Raw genomic sequence first — 12,079 nt, 5'->3', positions numbered from 1 at the left:
ACTGAGGAATCTGGGGGGCTTCCAGTAGCTGGAAAAGGCAAAGCAACAGATTCTTCCTGAGCCTCCAGAAGAAACCAGCCCTGCCAGCACCTTGACTTTAGCCTGTGAGACCCATTTCAGAGGTTTGACCTCCAGAACCGCAAGATAATACACTCATATTGTTCCTAAACCACTCCATTTGTGATAATTTGTTACAGCAGCTGGGTGGAACTAATACAGCAATGGTAAACATCCACACTTGCTTCAAATTTCACTTTTACTCTCTTCCCACACTTCCAGTTTCTTCCTAGGAGATCCTGATGGTCATGAACACTGGCCTCTGCTCCCGTGGTCTCTCATAGATGCTTTCAGTATCCACGTCTACTCAGCTTCTCCAAATTCTAACCTATCTCCAGCATCCTATTCCACATTACTACTCCCCCAGTTCATCTCTTATTTCTTCCCATTCCCATTTTATTTCTGCCTTCTACTTCCTTTAACGTGCACCTCAGGCCCTTCTGCCTTCAGCTTCTGTGTCACTGACTCCTTCATGCTCTATGCTTCTGTCCCTTTCTGGGCTGCTCCTCCCTCTCTGACCTGCTAACACTGTTATTCAACTCGGGACTTGGCTTCAGTGTATTTTCTTATATAGTCAGTACCTCTTGTTATAAAATCATGTCACAGTTTTGTAGAGTTGTATTTTACTGAATGCTTTTCCATTAAAGCCTTTCTTTCCCACTGGGCACAATCCTTATTCAAGGATGGTCCATGTCTTGTTTATAACTGTATCTTCCAAACTGAGTGAACTATCTGGTACACAGTGTATGTTCAATAAATCATTGTTGAATGAAGGAAAGAAGAAGCACAAAGTCTCACTGGTAATTTCTATAACTCAGAAAACAATACAACCATCCTTTATTCCAATACTGAAAGAAAAATTTTCCCAATAATCCGAATCAAGAGGACACGGAATACTATAATCAACAGCATTGGTGTAATATATGGAACATTTATATGTGCATTCAAGATACAGTCAACATTTATGTGTGTTCAGACACACACACGCACACACACGTACACACACACAATTCCACAGAGCCATTCTTTATGATGTTTCACTATAAAGGCTACAATTTCAAACTAAAACACCACTGAGTGCTATCATTTCTATAGCTGGGCCAATAAAATATGGTAGAATTTATATCCATTACAGGCCTTACTGAATCCAAGATTTACTTCTATCAGGGCCAGCTTCATGGATACACAGCCTGAGAGGTGGCACAGGGCCCCACACTCCGGAAGAACTGACACTCAGTTTAATGCTCTACTTTTACTGTCTTGAAATTCTTAGTAATTATTGAACAAGGAGTCCCATGTTTTCACTGTGCATTGGAAGCCACAAATGATAGAGCCAGTCGTGTTCACCTTGGATGAATTCATTCCACAAGGGTTTTTAAGATCCTATTATAAGTCAAGCACCATTTATGGGATCACAAAATATGAATAAAATGATGTCCTCAATGATGATACATACAGCTAATTAAATATTTTAAAATAATTACAAAATAACATGACAAAGTCTATAATGGAGGTAAATGAAAAGGACTGTAGAGACACTAAGGGAGAAGGTAAAGATTCTGTCTGAGAGAACTAAGGAAGGCTTCTCAGAAGAGATCACATTTGAGCTAAGTCCTCAAGAATAAATAGGAATTCTCCAGCAGGAAAGGTCATTATTAATGTAGTGACTAAAATTTCTCAGTAGGTGGACAAGAAATGACAGGGTAGTAGGACTGTTACCAATTGTGTTCCCAGGTCGGACGGTGTTTGTTTCATCACTCCCCCAAGGACCAGTCCCAGGCGCTTCCCCACAACAACCCAATTAGGAAACAAACAGACTGCCCACTTCTTTACAGTGTACAAAGTTCCAGGAAGGTGGGGTGGGGAGAGGATGACAAACGCTGAGCACAGAGCGCAGGGGATCTGCTAGAATTACCCGTCAAGGACAGAGCAGAAGGCATGGGCACCAAGTGCAGGCAATACGGCAGGCTATGCGGTACAGCTTTCTAAGCACCTGAAATATCTTAGTCTGGACACTCGTGTGGGTCCTCCCTCCTTCCCAGAAACTTCACCGCGTTTTGCCTCTGACTCTTTGGCTTCCCCCTGGTCACTCTCTCACTTTCTCCCTCTCTTCTCACCTCCTCTTAATCTTAGGTTAATCCTTCCCTCTACCACTTTTCCAGTGTTCCTCAAAGGGAGGTCCTCCCTCTCTTCTCAACACCTCTTCATTTTTTTCCACACTATTCTTTAATGGCAGATTAAGCCCTGAGCCCAAATCATTAACAATTAAATAACTAGTTCTCTTTTCTTCAAGGGGACAGAGAGCTTAACATTTAAAACATCCGAGGAGATGAAGAATACTACTTGCTTCCTATCCTCCTGGGGCAGAAGGTAAACTAAAGAGTTAAGCCTCCAACTAAGAGAGTCCGCAGCTGGTTCATGGAGCACAGGGTGGGGGATTCTGGCTCCGGCTCCTTGGGGCAGATCTCAAGTGCCCCTGAGGGGCCATTTGGTACCAGTGTGCTTAGGACGGAAATTTTGACCTCACTTTCTCTGAATTCTTCCCTTTTCCAAAAGCCTAAATAAGGTCAGGTTCTAGTTACAGGTCTAGAAGTTACGCCTCTGGGGTCTGTGTTGTCCACTTTTCTGTTCAAAGATTTCTCTCAGGGGACATGGCAATGCCTAAACCTTGCTCAGAGAGATGTACATAAATGTGTGATTCTGAGGGATTTTAATACACTGGATCATTGTCAGGACTTTCCATTTCTAAGCCAAATGTCATCTCTTTATTGGAGCAAGGGAAAGAGCCCTCGCCTGGCTGTTAGGAAACTGGAAGGATGCCTGCATCCAAACAGCATATTGTTGGGTATCATTTTTGTCCGGTATTAGAATCTCCAACTTTTAACTCATTTTGATATCAGCATTACACTGGTCTCACCAAACAATTTGGGAAGTGGCCTTTTTTTTCTATTCTCTAGAAGAGTTTGTGGCAGATTAATTCTATTTCTCCCTAAATTATACATAGGTCAGAAGATATGTTATTTTAAAATGCCAATTCTCTCCCAATTGATCTAAAGATTTAGTGTAATCTCAACAAAATAAAATCCCAGCAAAGTGTGTGTGTGTGTAAACCGACAAGCTTATTCTGAAATTTATAAAAATAAGAAGGGTCAAGGATACCCAAGGCAATCTTGAAGAACAAAGCTGGGGACTTGTATTGCCAGATCTCAGGGCTTATTCTAAAACTATAGTAATTTAGACAGTGTATTATTGATCCAAGAATAGTGTATGGTAAGGCCACTCAAGATGGCTCTTCTCTTGTTTTCTGTACATCCCCTGCTTGAACAGTGCCTGCTACATTTACACCTACTCTCATAACTGACCTGCCTACATACTTGCCCCAGGCCCCAGCTAATTGTTTACCTTTAGATCAGATTGTTCTAGCTTTAGATCAGAATTCTCCACTATGCATATCATAGGGGCAGTGAGGGGCGTGCCCCTCTGCTGGTTTCCTGATACCAGCCTCCCCTTTCCCTCGGGAATGAAGACTGCCTCCATGTCCTGCCCGCCTTCAGCCACACAGATGGGATGTCACTCTGGGGCCTTGCTTCAGACATGTAAGCTCCCCCTACCCATTAAACCACTGATGTCTCTGTTGCTGACTGTGTGCTCTTTCTTTGGTCCTGAAACTGGGCATGTGCAGGCTTTGCAGGCCTGTGGGGTGCAGCACAACATATAGAAAAACTGATCAATAGTACAGACAGGAGACCTCACAACCAGCCCCACACATACACATTGTTTCAGCCTGCACTCAGGCATCTAACATCTATACCTTCTGTTCCCAAGGGGAGTTAGAGAATCAGGGAAGAAGTCACTAGCCAATCTTCTTGATGCATTGGCATAGGTGGAAAAGTCAGTTTGCAGAGATACCTGAAAATCAAAGCAAAAAAAAAAAAAAAAAAAGAAAGAAAAGAAAAGAAATCCAGTGTGCCCAGTCTCAGACATGAAGAAGAAAATCAGTGGAAGGTCTACAGCAAACAGCTGCCTCCACGTACTGTCACTCCTGCGGCTGCACTGCCAACCATGTGGCGGTGGCCGAGGGCAGCCAGAAAGGGTAGCGGTCCAAAAGAAAAGATAGGCACAGAGATGGGAAGAAAGAGGAAAGCTGGAACCCACCAGCACCCTTATGTCTTTCCATGGACATATATAAGAAGACTCCCAAAGAACAAAAGAACAATAGTAACTTCCTCCTTTTCTCCTTCCAAATCTTGTGTTCCTCTGTTAGCCAACACTAATGGAAAACCATTCAGAGAAGAAGATTCTGGCAAAAGTGGTTCTCAGCTTAACCAAGTGAACACAGAAGAATTCACCATACACCGTTACCTGCTTTATGAAAAATTAACACTGAAGTGCAATGCAGAAAGAATGATCTTTTCAGTAAATGTTTCTGGATCAATAAGCTACCACTGTGGGAAAAGAATAAATCTTGCAACCTAGCTCATACCATAAATATAATCAATATCAGATGGATTATAGTTCTAAGTGTTAAAGGTAAAATGAAACTTTAAAAGGAATCAGAGACTGATATCTTCACAACTTTGAGGTAGGTGGAAATTTCTTAAACAGGACACAAAAAGCATTAATTACAAAGGGGAAAATTTTGGTTAAATTGACTACATTAAAATTAATAATCATTGTTCATCAAAAAACACTATTAAAATAGTGAAAATGTAAGCCATCGAATTGGAGGAGATACATGCAATATATATGTAAGGAACTCATATTCAGAATATTACAAGAACTCCTATAAATGGATAAACAAAAAATAAATAAATAAGCAAGTAAGCATATAACCCAATGGAAAACTGGGCCAAACTGTGTACAGAAACATCACAAAGGTACATATCCAAATGGCCAATGTATTATTTATCTACTGCTGTGTAACAAATTGCCCCCAAATGTAATGGCACAAAACAACTTAAATTTATTATATCATATTTATTTATGTCACATGCATTTATTATTCTTGTGGGTCAAGAATCTCTGCTTAATTAGGTCTTCTGACTTGGTCTATCACAAAGTTACAGACATCTTAAACTAAAGTCACCTAAAGGTGAATCTACTTCTAAGTTAACTCCAGTGTTTGTTGGGAGCATTCACTTCCTACCTGGCTATTGGACTGAAGCCTTGGGTTCCTCAGTTCTTATTCACAAGGTCTTTCCATAGGGCAGGTCACAACATAGCTGGCTTCATCAGAGGAAGCAAGCTAGATGGCAAGAATGCCAGCAAAACAAAAGTCATAGTCTTTATGACCTAATCTCAGGTGTAATATCCTGTCACTTTTCCCATAATCTTCATATTTAAAGCAAGTCACTAGGTCGCTAGCACACACACAGGGAGACTGGTAGAGTTCACAAAGCCATGGCCATCAGGACAACTAGGACACTCAAACATTGCTGATGGAAGTATAGGTTGTTGCAACCATCCTGGAAAATATTTTGGTAATATTTATTAAAGTTGAATATACACATACCTCTGACCCAGCAATTCCATCTGTTTGTAGATGACCAATCAAAATGCATTCATGTGTTCATTCAAAGAAATATATATAAAAAAAAAAAGTTCAAAGCAATACTGTCCATGCCAGCCAAACCTACTTAAATGTCAATAATTAGTAAAATGCATAAATAAATTGTGTCATATTTGTACAATGAAAGTCAATTCAACAATGAGAATGAGTAGATTTCAACTATATCCAACAACATCTATCAAATATAGCCTGAATGAAGGAAGTTAGCAAATCAAGGGCGCACACCACACAATTTCATTTATATAAAGTTCAAGTCAAAGCAATCTATGTGTTAAAAGTCAGAGTAGGTTACTCAAAGGGAACACAAAGGGGCTTCCTGGGTTTTGCTCAAAAACTTCCTATAACTTCCCATCTCATTCAGAACTCACTGAACTACAAGAGCCTATATGATTTGTACCTAAACTCCTCCCACTCTCTTTCTGTCTTCAATTACTATTCTCCTCACTCACTGCTCCGGGGTCCTTGGACTCTCTAATATACATCTACTTCAAGGTATTGTCTCTTATTGTTGTTATGCCTGCAAACTGCTTCCCCTAGACTTTGAAATGCCTGGCATTCTCACCTTTTTCAAGCTTTGTTCAAATGTAACCCCATCAGAGAGGACTTGCCTAATTACTTTATGTAAGCTTGTCTTTAATTTACTTTATTATCTGCCATGCAGTTGTCAATATCTGGTATATTTATTCGTCTAGTATCTGTCCTCCTCCCCTAGAGCATAAACTCCTTAAGCAGGGATTTTGTTTTCTTAATGGCTGTTTCCATGGGCTCTAGAACAGTGCCTTACATGTAGGGGCCACTCTTTAATTATTTGTTAAATGAATAAAAAGACCAGGAAGTCTTGTAAGCAAGTGAAGAACGATCACAGAAACTGATTACAGACAGGGACCAGGGAAAATCACTAGTGTTGAGGAAGCTACCCATTAGGGTTAGCGAAAAGAAAGGAGCTAGTGTTCCATGTTCAATACCTTAAGACCAAGAGGCATGGAGAAGGCAATATCCACTTGATGCAGGGGTCAATATCTCATGAGTCCATTCTGAGAAATATAAGAATAAGAACTGGTATCAATACTTCTGGGTGGTAGTGTTCTCCCTGTAAGAAATAAATCCGAGCCTTGCTTGCATTAGGGTAGTCCTCCACCACAGAAAACACCACTCAGGCTTCCTGAGTGCTTTTTATGTCAACAGAGTTTATTCCCTCTGATAAATGCCTAGTGGAAGGGTTCACAGACACCTAAAAAAAGTAATTTATGTAAACAGAAAGCAATGAAACCGGCTACACAATCAGACTTTCAAGGATTTTGCAGTACATCAAACAAATTGTTTAATTGATTTTTGCAGCCATTAGGGTAAGACTGCTGTTTGTTTATAACTACCGTTCAGATGATTGCTTTGGTAGATGAATTTATCTACTGAAAGTGGCAGCTTTTAATCAGTTGCCACTACATAGATCATAAATAGAAACAATATGACAAACATTACTGATGAACACTTAGTTCATAATTCTTTTTAGTCCACGTTCCTGTTTGTCTCAGGTCACTTGACTCACAGATCTGTCTAGGTCACATACGCAGCTCATATGCCCACATTAGTAGTCTTCTTTTATATTCCCATTATTTGTACTCTAAGTTTTATCTTCCTCATTGTCTCTGTGGATTAATGACCATTGACAATATTACAATGAAATGTGTTTTGTCTTGAGTTTTCAACTCCTAAGTAAATGGTGAACCCAGCGTAATGTAAGTCAATATTTAAATGCATACATCCGGTAATAACAACATTCCATTCAACTTGGTTATTAGCACTTTATGATAGCATCTGTCTTCTAATTGTATTTTTAATGGTAGTTGGTCATGCATTTCATAATCTGGGGAAACCTGAGAGAGTATAGATAGATAGTGAACAGAACATATCAACATCTTTAGCTGAGTATAAATATCCACGTATAACCAGAAGGAGGTAGCACTTCAGATCTGACCTTCAAACTTCTTTTCAGGAAACCATAATGTGTGTTTAGGTGTGGCACAGAAAATTATGCAGCTATTCATAATTTGGCAACTCACATGTATTTTAAGAAGTGCCTAAATACATATTTATTTAATATAACCATGTATTTGTAAATCAAGAAAGGTAATATGATATAAAAGATTGTTTTTCTTGCTAACATGTTAAATTCAAATAAAACCAAACATCAGGAGTTAATTACATAAAATTAGGGCAAATAGGTACCATTAGGAAAAAGGAAGGGTGAAGGAGCTTCTATATAAACTACATGAAAAAAAAACTATCTTGATTTTGTTTATTTTCCTTTTCCAAATTATTAAACTTCTAAGATTACTAATGGAAACAACAAGCATATACAACTCAATTTGATCTTTCATTAATAAATCAACTTCAGTTTTAGGCCAGCAATTGCTCAAAATAAGAAAACTCTCTCTTTTTTATAATTAACACAATATTCTCTTCTCAAAGAATCCATGTCTTTTCTCAAAACAAATGAACAAACTTACTTCTGGTATTTCCAACTTCCTTTTACACTTTATACATTCATTCATTATTTCGTTTATTGAGAATCTAATATGTACTTCATCTTAGCATTTATTTCTCATGCCGCCATGTTCCTGATGTCCATCATGCTGCACAGGAACTGCCCAAAGTTCTTTATTTTAAGCTCCCAAACACCTTTCTTTTTCCCTAAAGCATTCTTGGTTTTCAAATTTCCGTTTTCTTCCCTTTGTCCCATCTCACTATGGACAAGGCAGACATTTGTCTAAATGGTTCTAGCTGAGGAAATGCAAGCAAAAAATCTGCTTATGCTAACGGGCACTAAAGGGAGAGTGAATAAAGTATTGGACCCCCAATCGTACCCTACATACCTCCTGCTTACAATTTCCCTTTGAGAGTTAAAACAAACACTCTGGCATTTGGTAGGCTTGCCAACAAAATAATAGTGAAGATAGGCAGGGAATTAGAAACTTAAATAGACCCTGTCCTGTAGCACAATCAAACCCTATGATGTGGGTACATTCTACCACTTTCGTCATTGGTTGAAGGCTACCACTGGAACCATGCTCTCTCCTTTGAGGCCAGGTATGCTCCTACAACCAGAAAAAGAGCCCCAGAGTAGAGTCTCAGGTGTTAACAGTGATCAGCCTTCCGCAGGTAGAGTTTAGGGCTGTGAGAGGGAGGAAACAAACAGCAGCTGCTACGTGAGGGAAGGCTGGTTAGAATGATAAACAGTCTCCCCATTGTCTTCTCCCATACTCAAGCTTTCACAAGTAGGAGTAAGTCGGCAAACCTAATGCATCGTCAATGTTATTCCAACAAATCACCATTACCTTCATCCAAAAATATTTACGGAGTCCTCTGTGCAAATCTCTGGGTGGAAGAACATACAGCAATAGAGAAATAGTACAGGTCTTCTAGAAAATTACTAGTAAGAGAAGGTGATAAAAATAATTACAAAAGAATAAATGAATTAATAGCAGCACAAGATAGTGTGTAGCATATAGCCTAGGTATTATTAATTCACAGACATTTTAGCAACAACGAATCTCTGATATTCTTCAGTGTGTTTCCACTGTTGAGTCACATAGAGGTTAAGTGGGTTGTTCAATGCTGCATGACTTAAAATTGGCACCAAAACTCCTAATATTGACAATAAGTGTTGGAAGTAATTTTAAAAAGTAACTTGGCCCATATAAAGGCAAGACAGGAAAAGAAGTCATTATTTCTCTTTAAATACGTTCACCATTTTATGTTTAATACCCAGAATCAATGGCAGTGGGTGAGTCTGTATTCATCCTGTGAAAACAATCTTTAGTAGAGTAAAAATGAGCCCTGTGTTTTGCTGCTGTCAGGTTTCACAATGACGAGCAGCAGGAAACCTGTTCTGAACATGCCATGATCCATTTTACTGGTCAGAACAACCAGTCATCATGTGACGAGGTTCTGAAATCTGGCTCAGCTTTTTATTCTTCATTTATTAAATGAATTCGGGAAATTCTCACAAAAATGCATTCGTGAAAAGATTTTAAAAATTAAATGACTATTCAGCTTTGAAATGAACAGTCTTGCCTATGAGAAACAGTACACTCTTACTCCAAGTTTCATAGGAGAAAATAGCCAATTCTTGGAAAGATAAAGAGAGCAGTGAGGTCATGTTAGGAGGATGTCACTAAAATGGAAACTAGGGGAACAATGATTTAAAAAAAACCCATAATTTCTCAGGTAAGGAAATGAAAATTCCATTCCCTGTCACAATACTGCTAATTTTGTCACGATGGAAATTACCAAGTACATAGAGCACTTCAGAGTCACCACAATCTCCCCCTTTGAACACCTTCAAGAAAGACAAAAAATAATTATTGACCTATAAGAATGGCCTATCGATTTCTTCCGAAGGAGCAACAGAAACCAAGTAGACACTGATTCATTAAGAAATGTTCAAAGCTCATACATTATCAACATGGATTGTAGTGGTAGGCAGATATTAGAGAAATGAATAGAGGATGAAATCACAAAACACTCAGAAATGTATCAAGTGGTAAAAACATGCTGTGATAAAAAGTAAAAACTATCCAGTACGCTTTTCTAAAGGATGGATCTTTTCAGGTAAACGTGGTAGAAATTTTCTAAGATAATAATAATTTCAGTGAAGTGAATTATTGAGTATTAGCAAATCCAAAATGTGCTTGAAATTTGTGCTACATAAAGCCTTCTCACATACAGAAATCCAGTGGAGACAGAGGACTGTGGAGGGGCTGGGCAAGGAGGGAGTCTGGTTAGTAACGAGCAACCAAGTGCCTTATTGAAAAGAATTTGCATTCCTTTAATTTAGCCAAGTGCTTGATTTACAGCTGGTATCAATACATATTTGCTGTAGAAAACGAGAAAGAAGAGAGAAATTTACTTTCCAGACAGAATCTAAACTGATGAGGTAAACAAGAGAAGACTGTAATGAATTTAGGAATAAGGAAGAACTGATCCATTAATATATAAAAGTCTATATTATGGCCAGGAATGTTTAGAAGAGAAATTTGTTTGAGAAATGTTGGAAACATTTTGAGCCTTCATCTGAATTTAGAATTACATAGCATCAAGATAGACAAAATTAAGCCTTTCTTTTGTAGGGCACAAGAGGGAAATTACTTTATGAACTTTCACTTGGGAATTTCCTTTTTTAATTATACAAAAAAATTATACAATGTGAATTCAAGCAGTCTCTCAAAGCTTTAGCCACATCTCAATTAAATAGCACTGGGAGTTGCATAAGGAACCCAGCTAGAAATGAAAACAAGTATGTAAAAGCAACTTTGATCAAATTAAGATTTGCATCCAAAGTAGAATATGAAACGTAAATGGGAAAAAATGATTCTTGTCTTTTACTATTTTGCCAACTTAACTTGGCTCTCATGCCCAGCTCATTAATTATGTAGTACCCTCATGATTTGGGTGAAATACGGTGGCTGTGAGTTTTTGTCTGCCCGGCACATTTCCCATCTTTCTATAACTGGGAACAATATGCTCTCTTCTCTTTTCAGGAACCATATAAATAACAGTACCCTCTACGTCCTGAGTCAAGGCAGAGGTATTTGGCATTGTACTGCCTATCAACACACCCTCTTCCTCTGGCCAGGAAGACGCACATGGTCTAAACAAGGTCTATGGGAATCAGGAATTTTTTAGAATTCACCTGACAGAAAGGGTGCTCCAGTAACATTGGTTAAAAGAATGTCAGGCAACAGAATAAATAAGCTAGTGGGAATAAGGTAGACCTGTTTCTTCCCTTTAGGGTCGTGATGCTAGACTATCACCTGGGGCTGCTCCAGCCTTTACTTTCTTACTAGAAGGAGCTCATCATCAGTAGGCGATAATGATGCTGAGGTCAAAGGCAGAGACGAGTGTAACCAAGAGATGAATAAAGAGAGATATATTCATGAAACCCTCCTGGAATTTCTGGTTTTGAGACTAAAAAATTTTCTTTTCGGTGAACTTGATCCAAGTTTCTATCGCTTGCCCAAGGAAGCTCATGGTAAATACCACAATCTTTGGTAGAGCTTTAACAGACCCCCAGCAGAAATGGGGATGATCAAACAATCATTAGAGATTTCAGTGAAATGTATTTCATTACAGATGTAAATAAAATTTGAAATTGCTGTTGAAATAAGCAAAAAATTTTGCTCATGGTGCACTTTCAATTCATAGCTGCTTTCGCATGAAGCCTAATAATATTATTTTAGGAAAAAAATAGATAATATTAAGTTCATATATACTGCATGTCTTGCATAATACAGAAGCTTCTAAAAGGCTAGATGTTTACTATTTCAGTTTCATGATTTAAGACTTTCATATTGTATTAGAAACATTTACAATTTATTAGCAACTGCCTCTTGCATTTCCTATTTTCTTATTGCTTTGAGGAGGCTATTTTAAATTTAGCATTCATTGATGCAT

The sequence above is a fragment of the Camelus bactrianus genome, chromosome 9, assembly GCF_048773025.1.
Source record: "Camelus bactrianus isolate YW-2024 breed Bactrian camel chromosome 9, ASM4877302v1, whole genome shotgun sequence".
Classification (NCBI taxonomy): domain Eukaryota; kingdom Metazoa; phylum Chordata; class Mammalia; order Artiodactyla; family Camelidae; genus Camelus; species Camelus bactrianus.
The sequence above is the reverse complement of the archived record's forward strand: the minus strand, read 5'-3'. Positions refer to the sequence as shown.